We start from the raw sequence: 14,371 nt of genomic DNA on the forward strand, positions 1-14,371 counted from the left end.
CAGCGTTCGCTGAGGATCCTTCTTCTGTGCCAGCGGTTTTGCAAAATACAAAACCACAGGCAGGACCTGGCTCTCTGCAGCTCAGTCTCCTCAGTTCCAGCATCCTCGGGTTGGTGGAGGCAGCTTGGATTCCCACCTTTACACAAAAATTGGGGTTTACTTTTAATCTGCTGCCAGAGGGAGCTGGGCATGGAGAGGCTCAGTGCCCTGGGCTTGGTGCTACCTGGGTGTGTAATATATATAACCCCATATACAGAAATATATACAAAGGGCTCCCCAGAGTGCTGGGGCAGCCCACGCGGCGCAGGGCAAGCAGGACGAGCCGGTGCGGCTGGAACGCGGCCGCGGCTCAGGCAGCGACGCTCCTGCCATGCGCGGGCAGCCAGCCCCCGCGCGCCCCGACCTGCTGCCACCCGTGGGGACGTGTCCCTGCCTGTCACCCCGCTCAGCTGTGGCAGGGTCCGCTTCACCCGCTCAAGCCCAGTGTGTCCCCCGGCATGGCGAGGATGCAGGTTTGGGTGCTGCTGTTGGTGCGATGGGAAAGGGGAGTGCAGGGGTGCAGCGGGCTGCTTCAGCTTGGGCACCCCAAGATTGAGCAGCGCATTAGCCTCGGGGAGCTGCTTGGTGTCCCACGGGCGGGTGTCCGTGTCACCCCGGGGGCTGCTGGGCCCTGGCCGGGAGGGGGATGCTCTGGGGCTGCGGCGCACAATGGCCTTTTGTCTGCGGCGCTGCCCCAGGAACATCCCGCCATCCCAGTTTCCCAGTAACATGAAACCTCCTCGGGGCTGCCTGCCCAAGCACAAAGCCTGGGGCTGCTGGGGGTGGGGGCAGCTCCCGCCGTTCCCGGCTGCCCCCATGCTTTGGCACACATGCACCGAGCGTGTTGGGGCTCAGGGGGTGGGGGGGGCTGCCAGCCGAGCTGGTCCTGCATCGCATTGCTTGTGCTGGCGAGGGGGTGGCAGCCATCAGGGGACCACCAGGAACGGGGCCACGAGCCATCCCTGTGCCTGGGGGAGCCCCCCTGGCAGGATGTGACCAACCCAGGGCGAGAGCTCCAGCACCTTCCTCACCCCGGGGCTCCTCATCCTCAGCAGACCAAGGGCTCCCCGCCATTGCCCCCAGTCCTTCCTGGGGACACCCAGGGCACGTGCCTTCGGCTGAGAAAATACCTGCGGGCCCTGCCCAGAGCCCCTTTGCCCTTTGCAGCCCCAGCCCAGCCTGGGGGAACAAGGCCAGGGAGGAACCGCTGTAAATCATGAACGGAGGAGCGCAGCGGAAGAGAATGCGAAGGGTCATTAATTGAAGACTTGCTCTCTGCTCGCAGGGGAGTCTGACTGCCTTATTTTTTTTTAATCAAGGTATTTTATTGCAAGTGGTGCATCAAAACTAAGCAGGGCAGCAAAGAAGCTGGAGGAGGCTGGCAGCGGGGGGGCCGGGGCGATGTGGGAGGGGGGCCGTGCTGCCGGGGGCTCGCTGGGGCAGAGGATGAGCAGTGCAGCGGTGGGGACACGGCACGGCCCCCGTACAGGGGTGCGCGTGGATGCCGGCACCATGTGCTTGTCTGCCCGGGGTTGCGCGCTGCCGGTGACCCCGAGTTCACCGCGGCCAAAGGGACGCGCCGGGGGCTGCTCCTTGTCGGGGCTCCAAGGAAACACGTTTCCCAGCCACGTTCCTTGACACTTTCCCTTTTACTCAGCTCCGGGATCGAGGGACTTCCCTCCATCCTGGTGACTCAGGTGGTGGTCACGCGTGACTCAGCCGCTGGCAGCGTCCCCCCCCGGAGGCACACGGGTGACCGCAGGGGAGGGGGCGATGCCGGAGGTGACGGGGCCAGGCTGGTTGCTGTGTGAAGGAAGGAGCCGGGTGCCGGAGCAGTCTTGGTCTCGGCTGCGGACACTGTGACTCGTGTCCCCCTCCGTGGGCTGGGCTGGTTAATTAATAGGCTCTGATGGAGATGGGTGGTGCGGGGGAGTGGGTGCAGCACCTTGTGGGTCAATAAATGACACGAGCGGCAGCAGGGCTGGGTGGAACGGGGTGTCCTGAGGTGTGACCAGCAGGTTTTCCTGGGGGAACACGCTCCCACCCTGCGGAAACGGGTTCTGAGCGCTCGAAATCTGTTTTCTGGTGCAAGGAAAAACCTTTGTGCCCGCCGAGCTGGTGGCCCCCGCGCCAGCGGGCAGGATGCGGCCTCGGCCCCCGGCGGTGTCACCGCGGTCCCTGCTGCCACCTAACGGGGACCGGGCTCCCGGCAGCGGGGGGGGAACTGCGCTGTCGTGGGTGCGGTGACCCCGGGGCTGCGCCCCCTCAGCCGGAGCAAAGGGAGCAGCGCCTTGGAGCAGGGGGTGGGGGACGCGTCCTCCTGCGGGGGGGAAACTGAGGCACACAAGGGCTGATTGCACTGTGGCTGGAGAGGGACCCGGGTGTCCCGGTGCTCACCCCAGCCCACGCGTGGGTGCCGCGGGCTCTGTCCCGCCGGGCGGGGCCCCCGGCTCGGAGCTGGGGCTGCGGGGGCAACGGATGGAGCCCAGCTGGGAGCCCCGGGTGTGAGCTGGGGCTGTGCCCGCAGCTGGGCTCGTCCTCAAAGGCAGAGCGGGCAGGAGCCGGCCCTGGCTCATCCCGACCCGGCCCCGCAGGGCACCCCCTGCATCCCCACGGTGAGTCCCAGCGTCGCCCTGCAGGGAGCGGGATGGAGCTGGGCTGGGGTGCTGGGGGCACAGTAGGACGGCCAGGGCTGAGGTCCCTGCTTCTCCCAGCAGGCAGCCTGCCCACGGCAGTGCCCTCAGCAGTGCCCACAGCAGTGCCCACAGCAGTGTCCTCAGCAGTGCCCACAGCAGTGTCCTCAGCAGTGCCCACAGGGCCTTGCCTGGTGCCCTGGGGAGGGGATGGACGGGGGATGCTGGTGACCCCGGCTGCAGGGCTGAGCTGCTCACTTTGCCCTGCAAGGACTGCAGGAGCAGCACGTTTGTCCCTAGCAGGGGTCACCCAGGCACGTGGCACATCTCCCAACCCTGCAACGTGGCTCACCCATTCCTGAGAGGGACGTGACATCCAGCCCGGCCAGAGGATTAGGGCTGGCTATAACGGGCCCGGTGGTCACCGGTCGTTCCCGGCTCCGGTTACGCGGCGCCTGGCCCGAGCGCTGCCCAGCAGCGGCAGGGAGTCACCTTTCAAATGGCACAGATGCACTGGTGGGGAGTTATGGAGCATAGAAAGGGGTGAGGGGGTGTCCATAAGGCTGGAAGTCACTGTGGGGCTGGGCATCCCACCCCTCTATACCCCAAACCCACCTTGGGGTGCAGCAGGCTGCGGTTACCCCCACAGCCCCTGCCTGGGAGGGGGGTCTCGCATGATGCTGCTGCCTTTGTGGCTTCGTGGTGGGGGGCAGGAGGTGCCTGTGCTCCGGTCCCGCTCCATCCACCACGAGAGCAGCTCGGTGGGAGTTTGCAAGGCTGTCACCCACCTTCCCAGCCAGCTCCGGGCCCGATTAATTGCTCGCTTAGCAACTGCTAATCTGCATGGGGGTGCTGAGCCAAACGAGGCTCACGCGTGTCTCCCCTGGGAGTGGAGCGTCACGACGGCACGGGCTGGGGGGCGGCTCGGCGTGACTCGGGCCCGGGGGAGGACAGCGGTGATCGCATTCCCAATGAGAGGCCCCAGGGTCCCTGCGCGGGGGGGGGGGCACCCCTGAACCAGCTCACCCCCGGGCCAGCACCCACACGTCACCCTTAACTCAAAGGACGCAGTGAATGGGTCCCTGCTCCGCAGCATCCTTGGGGAGAGCGCTTGGGGGTGCATCAGCTGGGGTGGGATTTCTCCCTGGAGATTTAGGGAAGGCTCCTGGGGGGTGTTGGTGCTCTGATTCGTGCGGGTGATGAGAGCTGAGTGCTGACACTGCAGGACCCTCTGAACGTGGGGCAGGAAGGGCTCTGTCCCCGCCGCAGCCGTGCGTATGTGGGGCGTTAGGCCAGGGCATTGCCCCCAAATCCTGCCGCCCCCGCGAAGGGAGCGCGGCGCGGCTGGGCTGCAGGGGGCGCGGCGGCCGCGGGAGGGCGCTGCTGCCCCGCGCTGGGCGCGGGCGCCGCCGGGCGCGGCTCTGGGCTTCGCTTCCCTGGGGGAACCGCTTCTCCTGGCAATCAAAGCCTCTTCGGCTGATGCAGCCGTCCCTAAATCTCCGGGTGTAGCACTGACGAGCACCCTGCAAGTGCTGCGGCTTCACCTGCTGCTGCTTCAGCAAAGCCATGGCCAGGGCTGGTGCTGAGCAGAGGAGAAAAGCGCTGCTGGGGGGCTGCTCTGCGCCCCCCGCCAGGCTGAGCACCGAAGCCAGCGGGAGGTGATGCCACTCTGCCATGAGTGGGGACCCGGGCTGGGGACGCAGGACCTGAAATGGCCCGAAATGCTGCTCAGCTGTGAGCTCCTTCATGCCTCTTCCAAAAGCCACTTTCCTGCACGGGACACACAGTGATACCGGCCAGGGGGCCCTTCCCAGCGCGGCCCCTCTTGTTGCAGCACCGGATCGATGCGGGACATAATTACTCTTGCAAAGGCAAATCCGTGCCGGCCTTGGCTGTTTGGTCCTGCTCCAAGGAAGACAGTGTTTCCTTGCAAAGTATGAGGCCATGAATATTTTATATCTGAGGAAGATATTTCTTTTCAGGAGGTTGTTGCATGAATTATGGAAAAGTTGGGAGGAGAAGATGGGTGTTATTTCAACAGGGTCAGCTCTGTGGCGCAGGCCGCCCTGGCGCTGTGGGGCTTTGCTTGCCCAGGGTCCCTTTCACTGTCCCTGCTCCCAGGCGATGACGGGAGCGCAGAATGGTTGCAAAGCGTGGGGTGAAGCATCACACCATCCTGGCAACGTGTGCCGGATTAGTACGTTTCCATCACAAAACTGGGTTTCTTATTTATTTGAGCAAAACTCCCCATTACCGGAGCCTCCGGTGCTGGCTCACGGGGTCGGAGCTGGCAGATGTTCCTTGGCCGAGGTCTGAGCCCGGGTGGGTGCACTGAGCGGTGCCGGTCTCTGCTGGGACGGGGGTGATGTGGGTGCTGGGGGGAGCAATGTGGGTGCCGGGGGGTGATGATGTGGGTGCCGGGGGGTGATGATGTGGGTGCCGGGGGGCGATGTGGGTGCCGGGGGGCGATGATGTGGGTGCCGGGGGGTGATGATGTGGGTGCCGGGGGGCGATGTGGGTGCCAGGGGGTGATGATGTGGGTGCCGGGGGGGCGATGTGGGTGCCGGGGGGTGATGATGTGGGTGCCGGGGTGGCCCCGAGCCCGGGCCGGCTCTGCTGCCGTTAGGTGGGGGTGTTGCCGAGGAGAAGAGTGCTGGTGCTGCCTGAGCAGGGCCGGGCATGAATCCTTTGTCCTCCCCAAACGCGGGGCAGGGAGGTACCCAGGGAATTCGGGGCAGCCCCGGCAGGGCCAAGGGGCGCCCAGGGGCTGCCAGGAGCGGGCAGGGCCGAGTGGCCTCCGGCGAGGAGGAGGAGGAGGAAGAGGAGGAGGCGGCATCGCTTACAGCCCGCAGCCCATCAGCCCTCTTCACTGCTAATTCCTCCACACAAGCCCGGATGGGCTTCCCCCCCATTTCTTTAAAAATGCAACTCTCTCCATAGAAATCTGGTTAGTCATGAAGCGTATAATGAGTTTTATATATATTTAAAATGGCCTGACATTCGGCATCCCATTATCCTCAGTCCTCGAAAGAAACATGGACTCAATGTGTGGATGTTGATCCAATAAGAGCACAGTCAGGATCATTTTTGCTCTCTGAAATATCCATATCAATTACCCATATTCATGTGCTGTTTGTGTGTAGGAGTCTCATTCTTGTGGAAAGAAATCCAAGGCTGGGTTGTGATTTTTCCTTGGGCCTGTTATTTCGGTACAATTTTGGGGCCAGCTTGGTTGGTTTTATTTTGCAATTCGTTTATTCCTTCTTCCTTCAGTGCACTCCATGTCCAGCTCTGGCTGCCCAGCGCAGGAGAGCTCCGTGCGAGCAGCTCGTGCGATCCCTGCTGGCAAACAGCCCGGTCACCGCGACCCACCCCAGCCCAGAGCACCTGCAAACGCCAGCAGAGACCTTTCCCGCTCCCCATGCCTGCACCGGGGCTCCATGCTGCCTGACGTCAGTGAAACCTTCTCTTTGCTGCAAAAATCCCACCAGGGAGCAGGACAGAAGCGTTGACGTGTTCCTCTTTCTTTATTTTTTCCTCTCAAATCCTTCTGCTCCTCTTTCGTTTCTTGTCTTGCAAACCAGCCTCTTGCTTCCTCCTGCGTCCTCAACACTGGCCAGGAGCCCCTGACCCGCGGGAGCCCGTGTCCCCGCTGCCCCGGCCAGGCAAGCGGGACACCAGAAAAACATCCCCAGCTCACCCCACCCTTAAATACACACGAAAATAGCTCTTACTGGGACTCCTGCTTTTCAATTGTGCAGATATTACAGCTAATTACAGTTCTATTAATATTTCACTTTGAATTAAAGATTTATTTTCCCCACTCTTCTATCCAGAAGGGGATTAAATCCACACCCGAGGCAACTGCAGGCGCTGGCAACGCAACCCACAGATAAAAAGGGCCGCGCGTGGCTCCCGTGTCCCTGTGACGCGAGTGACCCAGGAAAAGTGATGAGGATATGGTGGCTTGGCCATCAATTATTCAAAGCCCTTCTGCAGAGCTCAGCTGGAAGGTCCAGTCCGTGAGATGCGGTTTCATGTGTTCCTATATTAAAAAAATAAAATAAGAATTGCAAGCAGCGCGTGTCCCTGATTGCGCCCGGTGGCTTTTGCAGTGGACATGGTGACCTTCCCGCTGGCCGGGGGCCAGGGCAGCGCTGGGTGCTGCACGGCCAGAGCTGCGCCTGTCGGGGACACAGCGTGGGCTGGGGACACGATGGAGCCCCTGCCTGGGGTCTGCCAGCCCTGGGGGCCCGGAGATGCTGGAGCACCCATAATCCCAGGATGGGCACGTACACCATGCACCGAGCCTCTGGGGGGAGAGGCAGCGACTCGTTCGGTTCCTCGTTGGGAGCCTGGTGAAGCTGTATTGATCCGCGGAGCGCGGTGCTGCAGCATCTGCTGATGGCACCGCACTCGCATGGGGTATCTGATCGTCTGGGGACCCAGGAGGAGCCCTGGCCGCAGCAGTGGCCTCTGTGGGAAGGGCTCTCGGGGTGACCCCTGCACGGGCTGCTTCCCCGGTACCGCGGGGACGCGTCCCGTCCGTCCCCGTGCCCTCCCACCCGTCCTGCTCAGCCACCACACGTGGCCTTTCCCGTCGTGCCGGGGGAAGCTCGAAGGCATCAGCCTGAGCTGGGTTTCCAAATGTTAATTGTGTTTTGATGTTCTTGATGGTGACACGAGGAGCGCTAATGATATTTTGGCTTCCTGACAGCAAGGAGAGGGGCATGAGAAGGGAAGCTGTGCAGTCTGTGACACTCGGGGATGAGAGGAGAGACGCTGCCAGCTGCAGCCGCGGGGGCAAGAGCATCCCCCAAATCCTCGAGACTCAGGTGGGGGTGTTGAGTGATGATTATTTTCCATCAGCACCAGGGGAGCACTGAGCACCAAACATGCCCAGGCAAGCAGGCTGCCAGAGCAATCCAGGTGACATTTCAGCCCAAACTTCTGCATTATTTAGCTGAGACACCTCCTCCCAGTGACTGCTCGGGAGCTGGGCAGAGCAGAGCAGGCTGGGCTGGAGTCCTGCGCACAGCCCGGCCCCAGTGCTGCCGGCGCCCAGGCTGCCAGCGGGATGCCCTCGGCTGTCCCGGGACACCGAGCACGTGTGTCAGCAATCCCTGGGAGCTGGGGGCCTGACCTCAGGGTGCCTCCGAGAGCAGCTTTTGGCGAAGGGATTTGTCCCCAGCTTATGAGAAGCAGAACCACTCCAGTTCTCGTTGTGAACGAAATCACAGCGACGGCCTGGCCTCGCGGCAGGAGCCGGCGCTCTGGGCGAGATCCCGCGAGCGTCCGACTCCATGGGAATATCGCCACTTCTTTTAATGGCAGGAGGGTGGCTGGCCAGCTTCTCAGGTGAGCGCATCTCATCAGAGAGCATGTTGCTCCTTCGCAAGCCTGGCCGGGGTGTCAAGATGGGCAGTCCCCAGCGCTGCTGGAAAACCAGCTCATGTCCAGCCTCCTGAACAGGATCCGGGCGGCAGCCGCCAGCGCCGAGCAGTGCCCGCTCCCTCCGCAGCGGGACCCTTCGTGCTCAGGACCTGACCGACCCCGCACCGCGCTGGGAGTTTGCTATTCGGAGCAAGCAACGCCAACCAACCTGTAGGGAAGATGAGGCTGGAAATGCGTGTTGGAAGGGCTGTGCTTTGCTTTTCGGTGCATAGAGGGGCAGGTGGAGCTGCAGAGAGCCCTCCCTGCAGCCAGACACCCCCTCGTGTGCAGGCAGCAGGGTCCCCACATGTGCTGGGTGCTCTTGCAGCCCCCTATGCCACAGGTGTACTCCCTAATCGCTCCGGTGACCGATTATCTTGCAGTCATTACCATGATGGATCGGAGCAGTTAATGTGTCAATGGCCATTACTAGGGGGCTGTGTTTTCTCTGGATTAATGAATTGACACACCGCGATGGGCTCCTTGGAGCCGCCAGGGCCAGGACGGGTGGTTTGATAGCGGAAGGAAGCGATGCGCGAGCCGTGTTCCGTGGGCATGTCTGCGGAGCAGGGTGTTGGTACTGTTTGATGGGAGGTTGAAGAGAAGGGCGATGGTTTGGGGCGATGAGCCCGCTTGTCACTGCCTGTGGAGCTGCTCCCACCATGGGGAGGGGACGCCTGGGGCCGGCTGTCGGTGCGTGTCAGCAGCCTGGTGTGGGGGACCCTTCCTGAGCCCCGCCATGCGCTGTGCTCCCTGAAGGGTCTTGCAGGGCTTGGCCACGGCTGGTGTGGTTGCACCCATGGGAGCTGTCACGGGCCCTCGTTTCTGCAAATGCTGAAATCCGAGGACGTGACCTGCGGGCGCCCGTCAGTCCTGCCGCCGAGTTCATGGCCGCGATGGTGGCAGGACAGAAGGACAAAAACGAGCAAAACACGTCGGGATGTGAGTCCCGGAGGGGAGAGGTGCTGGGGGCAGCAGGGCATGAGAGGGGCCTGGACCAGCCGCCTCCCGCCGGCCGGGGCTCCCGCAGCCCGTGCGGGTGCGGGGCTGAGCCGGGGGGCAGGCGGGGCGGGTGCGGGGTCCCCCCGCTGCCGTGCGCTGGTGCTTTAAGAGGCTGGCAGAGCCGGCGGCGGGCTTCCCAGCGCCTCTTCATGCAAAACTTCCCCGGCTCCGGCCCTCCTCCTCCTCCTCTTCCTCCTCCTTCTCCTCCTCCTCCTCGTCGCGGCTGCGGTGCGCGGAGGGAGCGCGGCGGGTCCCGCCCGGCTGCGGCTCGCTCGGCTGCCGGGGCCGGGGCGGGGGGGCCGGGGCTGCCCCCGCACATGTCGCAGGGCCCCCCCGGCTGCCGGGGCCGGGTCGCAGCACCGGGCAGCGGCCGCGCGCGGAGACGGGGCCGGCGGCGCCGCCAACTTCGCGCTGCCCGCGGGTAAGTGCGGGGCGGCGCGGGGGGGCGCGGGGCATCCCCGGGACGCCCGGTCCCCCCAGACTTTCTCCGAGGGGCTGGGGTGCCCCCTCCTTTCCCTCCCTACAGCTCGGCTGCCCCCCTCCCCCCCCGCAACGCTCCAGCAATTTTTCCGCTTTTCTTTCTTTCTCTTTTTTTTTTTTTTTTGGATGGGGGGGCTGCGACAGCAGGGGCTGCAGCACGGACACCCTCCGGCCCCAGCCCATGCCCCCCGGCTGCCCCCACCCTCCCGCGGCAGCTCCCCCCGCTCCCACTCTTCGCATGAATCGTTGTGTTGGGGCTGCCGAGCGCTGCCCCTCCTGCCCCAGCCCCCGCGCCGCCGCCTCGCCCCCAGCGGTGCCCACGGCCGGGCAGGGGCAGGGCTGCTGGTTGCCCTCGGCTCGCCGCAGCGGCGGCACCCGCAGAACCCGCCGCAGGGCAGGGCAGGGCAGGGAGGGAGAGCCGCTGCCGTGCCCGGGGCGCGGGGGAAGAGGCTGGAGGGGTTTTGGGGGATAAGACCGTTCCCCGAGGCCGCCGAGGTGTCCCCGGCTCTGGGTGCAGACACACGCTCCGGGTTTGTTTTCTCTCCGGAGCGTTCTCCCGCTCCTTGGCGCGTTTGGAGAGCGGATCCGCCTGGAGCCGCTGGGGAACTTGGCAGCCGTGGGAAAAAAGCGGAGAACTCTCCCAGCGCCTGGCTGGCTGCAGCCCTGCCGCCCTCCTCCTCCTCCTCCGGCTGGGATGGGTTGCCGTGCTCTGCCAGCCAGGTTATTTTCCCGTGGGCTGCCTCGGGTTTGGGGGGCTGCCCGCTGCCTTCAGCGGCGGCTGCGACGGAGAGGCTGCGGAGTGAGTCATTGCCATCGCCACTGCTGGTGACCTGTGGCTCGCAGCTTGACTGAGGGATGGCACAAAGCAGGACTGGGGTGACCAGAGGAGCTCGCCGGCACAGCTGCTCGCCCAAGGCAGGGTCTGGGAGGGAGGGAACGGAGCTGAGCTGTTGAATGCAGTGAGGAGCTCAGGAAAATGCTGAGAGAAGCGCCAAAAGGAAAAAAAAGCTCATTTCCTTTGCTCTCTGTAAGCAGGAATTTATCTGCAGGGGACGCGGGGGGACGTGCTGGGCAAAGCTCTATCCGGGGGGCGAGCCGGGGTGAGACCCTCCTGCCGTGAGCTGCCGCCTCCATGCTGAGAGCCGCGGTCCGATGGGATGTGCAGAAATCTGGCTGCTTTCGGCCAGCGTGGCCGAGCCGGGGGATGCAGCGCCGGGGCCGGGGGCGTCTCGGAGAGGGGGATGGAACCCGCGGGCAGCACCGCGCTCCAGCTGCCCCGGGATGGGGGCACGGGCCTGTTTGTGGGAAGGCAGCAGGCGCTGGGCTGGTGGTGCTGAGCTGCACCCCGGGGTGCCAGGGGAGCTTCGAGGGGATTTTACAGCGGGAACTGAAGCTCGGGTGCAGCTGGGGGCCAGCGTCACCCTGCGGAGGAGCTTGCCGGCTCCCCAAAAAAGGGTGTCATGTGCTTCAACTTTGGCATCAGGCAGGAGGAGGATGGATTTGTCAGCTCAGCCACCCCCTTCCAGCTCTTCCCAGAAAGGCAACGGCTTGAAGATGTGGCAGCTCTTGATTATAACATAGGTGAACCCGCTCCCGCCGCCCTCCCCAGCTTCGTGCCTGCTGCGGGCACTGTCTGTTCCTCTCGGGCTTTGGGTCTAGTGCGGGGATTTCCTCTGTGAGGTGGTTGGGTTCCCCGTGCCCCTGTGCCATGGATGGCCCTGCACAAAGCCCGGCTCAGGATGGGGGTCTCTGCCCCCGCCAAGGCTTTCCCAGGCTGGGAACGGGCAGGGGCTCGTGCTGCCGGACTGCGGTCTGGGAGCGTTGGCGTGACGGGGAGCAGGAGCGCCAGGCAGTGCCGCGGGCACGGCTGGGGACTGGCAGCCATGCCGCGCTCTCGCTCCGAGCCAGCGCCGCCCCACTTTGCAGAAGGCGATCAAAAATTAATTGCGGGATTTGCTGCACGTGGCAGGAGCGGGATGAGCGCTGGCTCCTTCCCTCCTCCGGCCGCTCCCGCCGGAGCGCTGTGCCTCGGCTGCCGGCAGAGACCCCGCGCTGCGCCCGCAAGGTGAGCTGCTGCGCCCCCGCTGCTCCGCGCTGCCTCCGGCTCGCCCTCCCCTCCCTGCGCCGTCCCATCCTTCCAAGTGAGGGATTAGCCCTGGCCTGCTTGGCAGTGCGGAGCGAGGGGAGAGGAGAGAGCTTGCCTGCAGTTAAGGATGTATATACATATAAAACTGATAAATGTTCCTCGGGTCTGATCTGCATCTTTTTCTTTGGGCTTCAGCATCCTTCGGGTGATGCTCCAGGAGGGTGCTGGTACCCGGCTCTTGCCCTCTTGGGCTCTGAGCTGGGTGCTGGCAGGACCTGGGTGCAGAGAGGTCGAGTCAGCACCCTGGCAACGGCCGTGGGCTTATGCAAGGTGGTGATATCGGTTTGTGCACCAATCAGGGGTTGCTGGGTGGGGGGCTGCGTCTGGGAGCGCAGTGGGTGCGTTTTGATGGTAAAATCTGGGGTCGTTTCTCGCTGCTGCCTGCTGAGCCGTGGCCTTGCTTTTCCTCCGAGCCAACGCTGGGGTACTTGACCTGAATACTTAAGGTTTTGCCTGTCCAGAGAGAGCTTAACCTGGCATCCCCTCTCTTGTGTCTAAATTCTTCTGTACTTCATGGAGCTTTTGCAATTACGGAAAACCAGGAGCCGAAGCAAAGTTCCCCGTAATCGCTTGCAAGTGGGGAAGGGTGAGCGTGCACTAATTGGGATATTGTGCTGCATGCCGGCTGGTCCCGCTGCCGAAGGAACAGCAGGTGGGGAGAGAAATGGCCTTGATGTTCAAAAAGATGCTGGCGAGCTCGCAGCGGAGCCAGCGCAGCCCTCCAGGGCCGGGGCCGGGCTCGGGAGGTCTCCTGGGTGCTGGGCGCTCGGCTCCTCGGCAGCCGGGATGGGGTCGTGCAGGCGAGCGCTGGGCGCAGCCCCTTGGCCGGGCATTCCTGCATCTCCTGGACCGGCTCAGCCTTCGCCTGGTTTAACAGGCAGCTGGGTGGGCTCAGCGCAAAGCCAGCGAGCGCCTTGGCTCCGAACGGGAGCCCAGCCGCCCTGCCCGGCCGGAGGAGCCCGGCCCCGCTGCGGGCAGAGCTCTGCGGCACACGGGTGGGCGTCTGCTTGGAGCTGGCTGGGCTGCTTGGGCTGCCCTGCGATAAACCCTGGCTGGGATCTGAGTAACTCGCCTCTCGGCTCTACTCGTGGCCGGTGGTGATAAAGCCGCGGTGATTAGTGCTTAGCCGGCGCTTGGGTTGATGGCACATGAGACGCGGACTCGCCTGCCTGCAGCGGCACGGGCTCCATGGAGCTAATGGCAGTGAAATGACTTGGTTCTGACGGGGAGTCCTGCAGGGAGCAGAGCGAGGGAGAGGAACGGGCTGTTTCTTCCTATTATTATTTCCCTTCCTGAAGGAGTGTTTCATTGCTGCAAAATCCCTGTATCGAGGGGCAGATGTGGGGGGCTCCAGGAAAAAGCCCCCATGTGCTGTGCAGCTGCGGTGGGCCAGGTCTCCTCTGGCCCCGGGGTGAGGGCTCTCGGGACCACTCGGTATCATTTGGGGGTCCCTCTGGGCTGTTTGTTCCTGGGGCTGCAGCAGCACCAGCCTGGGGAAAGGATATTTTGCAAACAAAATCCAGGCGATGCTTACGGGGGGGCTCCAGCCGCCTCTCGTGGGGATGCAGCCGCCCTGGGGAGCGACCGCGAGCGCTCGCCTTGGCTCCGAGCCCTGGGGCGCAGACCCTGCGCGGGACAGGCTGCGTGTCCCAGCGCCCGCGGCTCCCCTGGCTGCGCGGGTGCGGAGAGCCGGGGCCGTCTCGCTGCAGCCCGGCTGGCGCGGAGCTTGCGGGATGCGGGAAGGAGCTGTGGGAAGGAGCTGCAGAGGCGAAGCCGGGGATGCTTGGTCCCTGCCTCCGGGGACATGGTGTCGCCTCCAGGACACTGTTCCTCCTCCAGGCACTGGAGATGGTTTTGCAGCCGGAGCTCTGCGTGACACGGGAATTTTTAACCAGCGTTTGATTTCTCCTGCACAGCTGAGCTCCTGTCCTGGCTCATCCAAGAGCCTTTGAGGATGGTGAGGATGGTGATGGCCGGTGGTTCAGGGTCACGGCAGCACTACAGGGGGTCAGGATGGCACTGTACAGGGCCAGCCCCTTGTCCCGGGCTGCTGTGGACCCCCGGGCAGGGGCACAGCCCGGGGCCGAGCGCTGCCCCGTGGAGCTGTGCAGATGGGCAGACGGTTCCATCCCCTCACAGCACGTAGCACATGGACAGGGCTGTTCCCCGCTCCACGAGCACCTGCTGCAGGCAGGCGTCTTCCTCCAGATGTGCAGCTTCCTCCAGATGTGCGTCTCCATCCAGATGTGCGGGACCGGCCTCATGGGGAAGGGCCGCTCCAGGGGGTGCAGGAGCTCTCTGGGGTGCAGCAGCTGGTCCCACACAGTGCAGGAAGGGGGTGCTCCTCTCCTGCCCCCTCCCCAAAGCGCTCAGGCCATTTGCAGCACAGGCTCATAGGGTAATTCATGCTGCATCTCCCCTAATGATTCAGCGAGGGATTCAAACCAGCTCCCTGCTCCCCTCCCCGTTATTTGTGCTTTCTTCTTGCCTACTGTGATATTTTTACCTTCAGTTCGTTCAGATTATATGATCAAAGGAGGCACAAAGGGGAGAGAACAGAGAGGAAAACGCTTAAAAGAAGAAAGGGAGAGGCTGTGGGCTCTGGGAGCACTGCCGGCTCCGGGGAGCTGCCACGGGC

The 14,371-nt window shown here is 63.9% G+C and overlaps 1 protein-coding gene across 3 annotated transcripts in view; it reads left to right on the forward strand.

Moving 5' to 3' along the window:
* The first annotated feature begins 9,337 nt into the window (after window positions 1-9,337).
* The window catches only part of GRM4 (glutamate metabotropic receptor 4), a 35,508-nt gene continuing 30,474 nt past the window's right edge, over window positions 9,338-14,371 (forward strand). For all 3 annotated transcript variants that reach the window (XM_082069408.1, XM_082069409.1, XM_082069410.1), the window contains exon 1: window positions 9,338-9,528. The gene's annotated coding sequence lies outside the window, so the exon portion shown is untranslated. The remainder of the gene's footprint in view (window positions 9,529-14,371) is intronic.

The sequence above is a fragment of the Streptopelia decaocto genome, assembly GCF_964273445.1.
Source record: "Streptopelia decaocto genome assembly, chromosome: 19".
NCBI classification, from domain to species: domain Eukaryota; kingdom Metazoa; phylum Chordata; class Aves; order Columbiformes; family Columbidae; genus Streptopelia; species Streptopelia decaocto.